General features: G+C 38.8%; 2 long non-coding RNA genes across 10 annotated transcripts in view; one reads left to right on the forward strand and one right to left on the reverse strand.

Annotated features, from left to right (window-relative positions):
• The window catches only part of LOC139026682 (uncharacterized), a 22860-nt gene extending 15107 nt beyond the window's left edge, over positions 1–7753 (forward strand). The window contains exons 1-2 of one of the 2 annotated variants that reach the window (XR_011478575.1): positions 7301–7430; positions 7580–7753. This is a non-coding gene — a long non-coding RNA (uncharacterized lncRNA). Of the gene's footprint in view, positions 1–7300; positions 7431–7579 lie in introns of those variants that run through there. The other variant, XR_011478576.1, reaches the window with a different exon arrangement.
• Positions 1–10457, reverse strand: part of LOC139026683 (uncharacterized) — a 23526-nt gene that overhangs the window by 6617 nt on the left and 6452 nt on the right. The gene's annotated exons all lie outside the window — the stretch shown is intronic.

The following is a 10457-nucleotide window of genomic DNA, read 5'->3' on the forward strand; positions in this document are numbered from 1 at the left end:
TTAGTTTTATCAATTATGAAATTTTTTCGGGAGTTTTGGCGTGTTCCGTTCTCTGCGTTTGGTGACGATGGACAGCTTCGCGCAACTTGGCTAGTTTTGGTTGCTAATTCAACAGACGAAGAGGACATTCTAAATCCAAACAACGATTATTCTGGACAAAGACCACTTGTACAAGATTCTGATGGAAGCTCACCAAAAGTAGGACCCATTTATGATGTTATTTCGTATTTCTGTCGAAAATGTTTACTATTATTTTCCGCCCAGATTTTGGCGCTGTCTCGCTATAATGTAAGCTGTATGTCGTACTAAAGTTATTTTTAGAATTCTAACACGGCGATTGCATTAAGAACTAGTGTATCTATCATTTGCTGTACAACATGTATTTTTTAGTAAAGTTTATTATGATTATTTGGTCAGAATAGGTGAGTGTCAGAAAATATATCCGAAGATTCTGGAAAAAGTTGCTACGTTTTCACAATGTATAACCACGGATTTCAGCTAAATATGCACATTTTGAACAAAACATAAGTGTATTGTATATCCTTATGTTATAGGACTGTCATCTGATGAAGCCTTTCAAGGTTAGTGAAAATTATATATCTTTTGTTGGTTTTTTACCATCGCAAAATTTTGCTGCTGATAAATGGGTTGTGTTTTGGCTATTGTGGTAAGCTAATATAGTGCTATATTGTGTTTCGCTGTAAAACACTTAAAAAATCTGAAATATTGGCTGGATTCACAAGATGTTTATCTTTCATTTGCTGTATTGGACTTGTTTAGTTTAATATTTCTACAGAATATTTTTTGAATTTCGCGCGCTGCCTTTTCAGTGGATGTGGGCGGAGTTCCGCTAGTTGATGTCTTAATCGAAATGACGGATGCCTCTTATACACTGGTCGTCCCTTTATGACATACTTTGTACATCTCAAATGTCAGTATTAACCGCGTTTGTACCTGTTAGGGCTAGGGGGCAGTGTTCGGAAGTTCAGAGAGTCTGACATGCCCAAAGTAAACTGCCTGTTACTCAGGCCCAGAAGCTAGGATATGCATATCATTGGTTGTATTCGATAGCAAACATTTTGAGGTTTCTAAAACTGTTAACATAATGTCTGTGAGTTTAACTTCTTATGGCTGCAGGGCGTGCCGATACACCTATGACAACAGCACTTCAAGTGCAGAGGCGCGAAATTCAAAAGATATTTTCTTTAAATATTTAACTTTCACACATTAACAAGTCCAATACAGCTAATGAAAGATACACATTTGTGAATCCAGCCAACATGTCCGAGTTTTAAAATGTTTTACAGGGAAACACCACGTATATTTATTTTAGCTCACCAACAAATAGAAAAAAGGACAACATTTTTCACAGCACAGGTAGCATGAACAAAGCCAACCAAACTAACCTAGAACCAACCAAACTAACCAAGAACAACCTTCATCAGATGACAGTCCTATAACATGTTATACAATAAATCTATGTTTTGTTTCGAAAAAATTTGCATATTTCAGGTATAAAATCATAGTTTACATTGCGGCTACAATCAGAAATTGCACCGAAAGCAGCCAGAATATTACAGACACCAACGTGACATACCGAAATACTAAATCATAAAACATTTCTGAAAAATACATGGTGTATAGCAAATGAAAGACAACGATCTTTGTGAATACAGCCAATATTTTACAGTGAAAACACAATATAGCGTTATATTAGCTTACTACAATAGCTAACACACAACAGCATTGATTCAAGGCAAACCGTAGCGATAGCTAATAAAACCAGCAAAAAGATATTAATTTATTTCACTAACCTTCTTAAACTTCATAAACTTCATTCAGATGACAGTCCTCTAACATCATATTACACAATACATATATGGTTTGTTCGAAAATGTGCATATTTAGAACTGAATCAGTGGTTATACATTGTGCTACGTAGCATCTTTTTCCCAGAATGTGTGGATATTTCTATTAGACTCTCACCTATTCTGACCAAATAGCTCTTCAAACAATTACAAAAAAAGACATGTTGTATAGAAATGATAGATAATCATAGTTCTTAATGCAATCGCAGTGTTAGAATTCTAAAAATATCTTCATTACGACATAGGCTTATGTTTATAGCCGAGAGATGCCCAAAACCTGGGCGCAAAACTACGAGTACACAGTTCGACAGATATATGTATAGCATCACAAAATGGGTCCTACTTTGGTGATCTTCCATCAGAAGGTTGTACAAGGGTCCTTTGTCCAGAACAGTCGAAGTTTGGATTTAGAACGTCCTTTGTCCCTCTTGAATTAGCAAGCACACTGGCAAGTGGCGCGAAGCTCTCCTTCCTGAACAAAGTCACACAACGCAACACGCCTAAACGTCCCGCATAAATTTCAATAATCTATAAAAACTAATTGAAAAAACATACTTTGCGATGATATCTGGACATTTATCAAATAAATCAAAGCCGGAGATTGTAGTCGCCTATAACGACAGCTTTTCAGAAGCGCAATTCCAAGTCCTCCTCGCGCCTTCCAGAAAACCGGAAAATGGTTGACACGTCATTCCAAGAGGATTCATTCATCTCAGACCAAGATAATCACTCCATTTCCTTCTCTCACTTCCTCTTGACATCTAGTGGAAGGTGTATGACGTGCATGTATACTCATACTATCAGCCCCATTTATAGGCAGGCCCTAGAACAGAGCGTCGATTTCAGACTTTCACTTCCTGGTCAGGGAATGTTGCTGCCAAATGGTTCTGTTTCACTCACAGACATAATTCAAACGGTTTTTGAAAACTAGAGAGTGTTTTCTATCCAATAGTAATTATAATATGCATATTGTACGAGCAAGAATTGAGTACGAGGCCGTTTGAAATGGGCACGCCTTTTGTCCATCTACTCAATTACTGCCCCTGCAGCCCAAACAGGATAACAGAACTGATATGCCAGGTCGAGAAACCCGTATTAAATCCATCCAGAAAATGTGATTTTTTGATGTGCACCATTTTTCCATTGACTTGCTATTGACTATAGAGGGATTTAGCTCCCAGATTGCAGTTCCCATGGCAACCACTAGATCGTCAACAGTCTTTAGACCATGGTTCAGGCTTGTTACTTTGAAAAACGAACAAGAAGAAGACGTTTTTCCAAGTGGTTGAAACACACAACTGGTTTGCGGGCTCTTCTTTCTTTTTCTTTCCTATTGAATACGCTATTGTCCGGTTTGAAATATTATCGTTTATTTAGATATTGACAACCTGAGGATTATTTAAACCATCTTTGACTTGTTTCCCACAACTTTACTGGTACTTTTTTGGATTTATTTGTCTGCCATGTTTTGAACGCTTTGAACAAAACGCGCCAACCAAACAGAATTTTTGGGATAAATCAGGGACTTCAATCAAACAAAACAACACAATTATTATTTTGTAGCTGGACCCTTGGGTGCCAAGGAAGATCTTCAAAAAGGTAAGTGATTTATTTTTATCGCTATTATGAGATTGTGACACTTGCTGGTTATGAATTATGTTAATTGAGGAAGTATGCAGGGCGCTGTCTTCCGACAATCAAATGCTAAGTGGGGTCTGACTTTTTGGTTTAAGGATCCGCCCTTTTTTTTTTCAATTTTCTCGCCTAAAACAACCAAATCTAACCCCCCTGTACCTCAGGACCTAGGATAGCGCAGTATGCATATTTCTTGATACCCATTTGATTGGAAACATTTTCGAAGTTTGTTGAAATGTGAAATATATGTAGGAGAATATAACACATTAGATCTGGTAAAGAGTAATACAAGAGAAAAACCACGAGTTTATTTTATTTTTATGTTCCATCATCTTTTGAAATGCAAGAGAAAGGCCACATGTATTATTCCAGCCAGGTGCAATTTGATTTTGCCACTAGATGACAGCATTGTTTGCAAAGTTTAGGACTGATCCAATTGAACCATTTCATTTATATTCAAAATGTTGTATCAAGACTGCCCAATATGTGCCTATTTGGTTTATTAATAACTTTTCAAGTTCATAACTGTCCACGTCTCGCTCAAACAATAGCCTGCTATTATCTTCACTGAATAGCTACTGTAAATTGGACAGTGCAGTTAGATTAACAAGAAATGTAAGCTTTCTGACAATATCAGATATGTCTATGTCCTGGGAAATGTTCTTGTTACTTACAACCTCATCTAATCGCGATTAGCCTACGTTAGCTCATGTTGGTAGCAACACGAGGTTAACGCTTAGTGGACTGTAACATGTTGGTAGTGTGAGAGAAAAATTACATTTTTAACTGATTTGTTTGGATTAATAATAGTTAGCAATTAGTACTTAACGAGACAGCAGACATTTCTGTCCTGTAGTGTCTGTGTTTCATTGGTCTCCCTCTAGTTCCCTGCAGCTAATCTGGGCGTATGGTCACCAGAGATGGATTGGGCTGACAAATGGGTTAAGACTGCATTGCATAGACAAGAATGTGTTTTACTAGAGATAGCTTAGGAAGTAGAACAATCCCTCATTGCCTCAAAAATCATCCTTGCATCTGGAAACTAAGCCAGGTAGGGTTAAGACAGCAACTCACAGGCAGATAAACGAACAAGATGAACCCGAGTGGTTATGGATGCTCGCTTGGTCTGCATGAGGGGTTGAACCAACCATGACTGAGCATTGTTTAGTGTCAGCGTATATTATCAGAACTCGCATTTGTGTGAAGGTTAGGTTACTCGGTCCACACCCCACAGAGTGGGGGGTCGACCACCCTCAATATTGCAATATTAATCAATATTGAATAAAGGAGATTGTTTTGAAGAAATGACAAAGTCTCTCATCACTCTCAAGCATTACATAGGACTTGAAATGTGTTCCCTGGTTGGGAACTCAGGGCCGCCATTATAGCCGATGGAACATGTCGCTACTGTAGTCAGCTTGTAACACAATTATGTGTAACTGTACAATATTGAGTAACATGACTTCAACATGGTTCCGAGAGTAACGACACACGCCCAGATTTAACAGGGTTAGTCGATTATAACAGCGTATGACAACATGCGATGAGGCTGGTGTGGTAACGACCAGATTTACATGTTAGTGGTAACTTCCGGTAACAACAGCGGTGTTATAGGTTAGTGACTGAACAGTGGTGACGCAACATGTTTACACAGTGATCTGTAATCGTAACACACGTTATGGTTCAGTACTGTAACTGGTTAGGAACTACACAGGTGTGTATAACATGTTGGTAGCAACAGACAGCGACGTATATGGTAGTGACTGGTTAACCATGTTGGTAGCAACACAGGGTTAATGGTTGTGACTGAAACATGTTGGTAACAACACAGGTTAACAGTTTAGTGACTGCTAACATGTTGGTATCAACACCAGGGTTAACAGTTAGTGACTGTATAAATGTTGGTATCAGCAAAGGGTTAACAGTTAGTGATGTGTGCATGAGTGGCTGTGGTCATCCTGGTCTTGGTGGTTTTTCCGTGTTGGCTTTGGATGTTACTGTGCAAACATTCCTTGGAACCTATTGTGAATTTCTTATTGAATTGATGTCATTTAAATTCCGTAGAAGGACGGATGAGGCGTGTCTCAATAAACAGAGTATAATATCTGTTAGCTAGTGCTGGTAGTCCTTTAGAGAACATCATGAACCTCTCAAATGGCATTGTTCCTGTCCCGTTAGTAGTGCAGTGATCCTTTAGAGAACATGTATGACCTCTCAAAATGGCATTGGTTCCGTCCCGTGGCAAGTGCAGTGATCCTTTAGAGAACAGTGTCATGAACCTCTCAAATGCATTGTTCCCGTCCCGTTAGCTTAGTGCAGTGCGATCCTTTAAGAACATGTCATAAACCTCTCACACTGAACTTATAATTTCCCACTCCATTCTTTAATGTTTACTAGTTACTGCTTTCCGTTCCTGTTGGTGCTGTTGGGAAATGATGTTATTTGTATTCACTTGTATGTGTTGTGCAGAGGCCATAATGGAAAATAAATTGTAAAAACAGTATGTGCCAAGCGTTTCTCTGTTTTTTGCCATAAATAGACTTCTTTACCTAAGATTCGTTGATACCACCCCCCCCCCCCCCCCCACCTTGTCACAGCACAACTTGATTGGCTCATACACATTTAATAAGGAAATCAATTTCCACACATTGATAATTTTAACATAGGCACCACCTGTTTAAAATGCATTCCAGGTGACTAAGAGATGCCAAGAGTGTGCAAAGCTGTTCATCACGGCAAGGGTGGCTACTTGCAGAATCTCCAAATTAAAATAAATTTGATTTGTGTCAACTTTTTGGTTAAATAATGCTTCCATATGTGTTATTTCATAGTTTTGATTGTCTGCACTATTTTATACAATGAGAAAATAGTCAAAATTAAAGAAAAACCCTTGAATGAGTAGGTGTTGTCCAAATTTTGACTGGTCACAGTATTTAAGAAAATGTATAGACATAAGTTGTATATAAACATATAAAATAACTAATGGAATTGACAGGAGACATAGACTTCAATTCAACATATTTTTGCAGATGTATGAATAGAGATAATATATGAATTTAAAACAAAGCATTCTAATCAGAGAATAGCAAGAAATTAGCAATTAAATGAATGGATTAAACGTCAGGAATTGTGAAAAACTGAGTTTAAATGTATTTGGCTAAGATGTATGTAAACTTCTGACTTCAACTGTATGTACGTACAGAGGACCATAATGGAAAATAAGTTMTAAAACATTATTGTGTTATCCTCAAATGCAGGTTATCACTTGTCCACCAACTCGCTGGCCTTGTAGTTAGTATCCACCCTGAGATTGGAAGTCTGGGAGTTTAATTCCCGGCCGAGTTATACCCAAAACGGTATAAATGGGACCCAATGCGTCTCTGCTTGGCASGCAGCATTAAGGAGATCAGTGGAGGCTGATGAGGGGAGGACGACTCATAATAATGGCTGSAACGGAGAAAATGGAAAACATGTATTTGATTCCAATCCACTRACTCAGCTCCAGCCATTACCACAAGCCTGTCCTCCCCATTTAAGGTGCCACCAACCTCCTGTGAAGGGGGCGGCAGCGTAGCGTAGTGGTTAGAGCGTTGGACTACCAACCTGAAGGTTCCAAGATCAAATCCCCGAGCTGACAAGGTGAAAATCTGTTGTTCTAATCTGTCATGAATATGGTATTGATGCCAGAAACCACTGCCCTCCCTGGATAAATATGGTAATGATGTCAGCAGCCTCTGTCTCTCCCTCTGTCCTCCCTGGATAAATATGGTAATGATGTCAGCATCCTCTGTCCCTCCCTCTGCCCTCCCTGGATAAATATGGTAATGATGTCAGCAGCCTCTGTCCCTCCCTTCCCCTGGTTAAATATTAACACATAAATCCCTATAAAGCGCTGCTCACATGGACACAGCAACAACCCTTCAACAGGTACCTGGTGAATTTGTACCTTCTCTCTGAACTAAATTTGATGTCTACTTTTTGTAATGAAGTGTGTTTTGGATGTTTTCCATAACTTGAGTTAAACTTTATCTGTTTTGTCTTGGATAGAGGACATCAGCCAGCCATCTACAATCTAGAGGACATCAGCCATCTACAATCTAGAGGACATAAACCAGCCATCTACAATCTAGAGGACATCAGCCATCTACAATCTAGAGGACATTAAACCAGCCATCTACAATCTAGAGGACATAAACCAGCCATCTACAATCTAGAGGACATAAGACCATCAGCTACAATCTAGAGGACATGCAGCCATCTACAACTCAGAGGACATAACCAGCCATCTACAATCACCTTCCCGAGGACATCACATCTACAATCTAGAGAACATAAACCAGCCATCTACAATCTAGAGACATAAACAGCTAGCCACTCTACAATCTAGAGACATAACCAGCCATCTACAATCTTAGAGGACATAGACCAGCCATCTACAATCTAGAGACATCAGCAGCCATCTACAAATCTAGAGGACATAGACCAGCCATCTACAATCTAGAGGACATCAGCCATCTACAATCTAGAGGACATAAACCAGCCATCTACAAATCTAGAGGACATAGACCAGCCATCTACAATCTAGAGACATAGACCAGCCCATCTACAATCTAGAGGTCATTAAACCAGCCATCTTACAATCTAGAGGACATAGACAGCCATCCCTACAATCTAAGGACATCAGCCAAGCCATCTACAACCTAAGAGGACATCAACCAGCCTATCTACAATCTAGAGGACATAAACCAGCCATCTACGATCTAGAGGACATAAACCAGCCATCTACATCTAGAGGACATCAAACCAGCCATCTACAATCTAGAGGACATAAACCACCATCTACAATCTAAGGACATAAAACCAGCCATCACAATCTAGAGGACATCAAGAATTTGTCTTAACTGACCAGATAAATAAAGGTAAAATAAATAATACATATATTCCTGTCATGTTATCAAGCTGTGTAGTTTGTGTGTATATTGTGTGTTCGCTTGTGTATAATATGTGTGTGTTCCTGTGTAATAGTTTCAGGTGGTAATAGTTGTTCCTGTGTGTTTCAGTGTGTGTTTATATATTGTGTTCCTGTGGTGTTCCTGTGTGTATATATATATGTGTTCCTGTGTGTTTCAGTGTGTGTATAATAGGTGTTCCGTGTGTTTCAGTGTGTGTGTATATATAGTGTGTTCCTGTGTGTTCAGTTGTGTGTGTTATATAGTGTGTTCCTGTGTGTTTCGATGTTGTGTGATATATAGTGTGTTCCTGTGTGTTTCAGTGTGTGTGTGTATATAGTGTTCCCTGGTTCTGAGTGTGTTTATATGCAGTGTGTTCCTGTGTTGTTTCAGCTGTGCGTGTATATATAGTATGTTCCGTGTGTGTTCAGTCTGTGTGTTATATACAGTGTGTTTCCTGTGTTGTCCTCTGATGGCTGTGTACATATAGTGTGTTCCTGTGTGTGTATATATAGTGTGTTCCTGTTGTGTTTCAGGCTGTGTGTATATATAGTGTGTTCCTGTGTGTTTCAGATGTGTTGTATATACAGTGTGTTCCTGTGTGTTTCTGATGTGTATATATAGTGTGTTGCCTGTGTGTTTCATCCTTTAGTGTGTAATATATAGTGTGTTCCTGTGTGTTATATATAGTGTGTTCCTGTGTGTTTCCTAGCTGTGTTATATATAGTGTGTTCCTGTGTGTTCAGCTGTGTGTATATATAGTGTGTTCCGTGTGTTTCAGCTGGTTAGGAATTGTGGTCACTATATATAGTGTGTTCCCCGATGCTGTGTTTCAGCCTGTGTGTATATATAGTGTGTTCCTGGTGTGTTTCAGCCTGTGTGCTGTATATATAGTGTGTTCCTGTGTGTTTCAGATGTGTGTGATATATAGTGTGTTCCTGTGTGTTCTAACAGCTGTGTGTATATATATAGAGTGTCCTGTTCCTGTGTGTTTCAGCTGTGTGTGTATATAGTGGGTTCCTGGTGTTCCTGTGTGTTTAAAGATGATATAGTGTGTTCCTGTGTGTTTCAGCTGAAAGTCCTGCTTTGTGGTCGTATATATTAGTGTTTCCTGTGTGTTTCAGCTGTGTGTATATATAGTGTGTTCCTGTGTGTTCAGCTGTGTGTATATATTACTAGTGTGTTCCTGTGTGTTTCAGCTGTGTGTGTATATATAGTGTGTTCCTGTGTGTTTCAGCTCGTGGTTGTATATATAGTTGTGTCCTCCTGTGTGTCAGGCTGTGTGTGTAGCTGACTGAGAGGGAGTGTCCTTCTCTCTTCCTGCTGTCTCTCTGGTCTGGGAGGCCAGGTGGATGCTAGCGATTCAATGTGGTCTTGGCTAATTTGGTACAAGAGATGAGATGGTGGGTGTTTCTCTGTTCATTCATAATCGAAATACTCCTAAATTACTTTTATACAGAATCATTATGCATTATTTGAAACAATTTATTTTGGGGACATTTGAAAGTGCAAAGTATATTTATGTTATGTCCTGAATGTTAAAAAAAAACAGGTTCAAATTTGTGTACAAACGTTTAGCCTAGTAAATGAAGTCCTGGACTCAGACAAGACAAGATGCTAATTATAGGACTGTAATGCTAATAGACTGTGTGCTAATATAGACTGTACTTGCTTAATATAGACTGTACTGCTAGAGAGTATAGACTGCTGATTGACTCTATGATGTATCCTAGAACTGTATTGTAATATAACTGTAATGCTAATATAGAGCTGTGTGTGCTAATATCGACTGCTAATGACTTTAATATAGACTGTTATGCTAATATAGGAAGCTGATGCTAATAATTGCTCAATATAGACTGTACTGATCCGTTTCTAATATAGACTGTGTTGCTAAATATAGACTGTGTTTGCTAATATAGACTGTCCATGCTAATATAGGTACTGTGAGTTGCTCAATACTGCTGGTAATGCACCTATATACCTAGGACTGTAATTGCTAATA

The sequence above is a fragment of the Salvelinus sp. IW2-2015 genome, unplaced genomic scaffold (assembly GCF_002910315.2).
Source record: "Salvelinus sp. IW2-2015 unplaced genomic scaffold, ASM291031v2 Un_scaffold5478, whole genome shotgun sequence".
NCBI lineage: Eukaryota > Metazoa > Chordata > Actinopteri > Salmoniformes > Salmonidae > Salvelinus > Salvelinus sp. IW2-2015.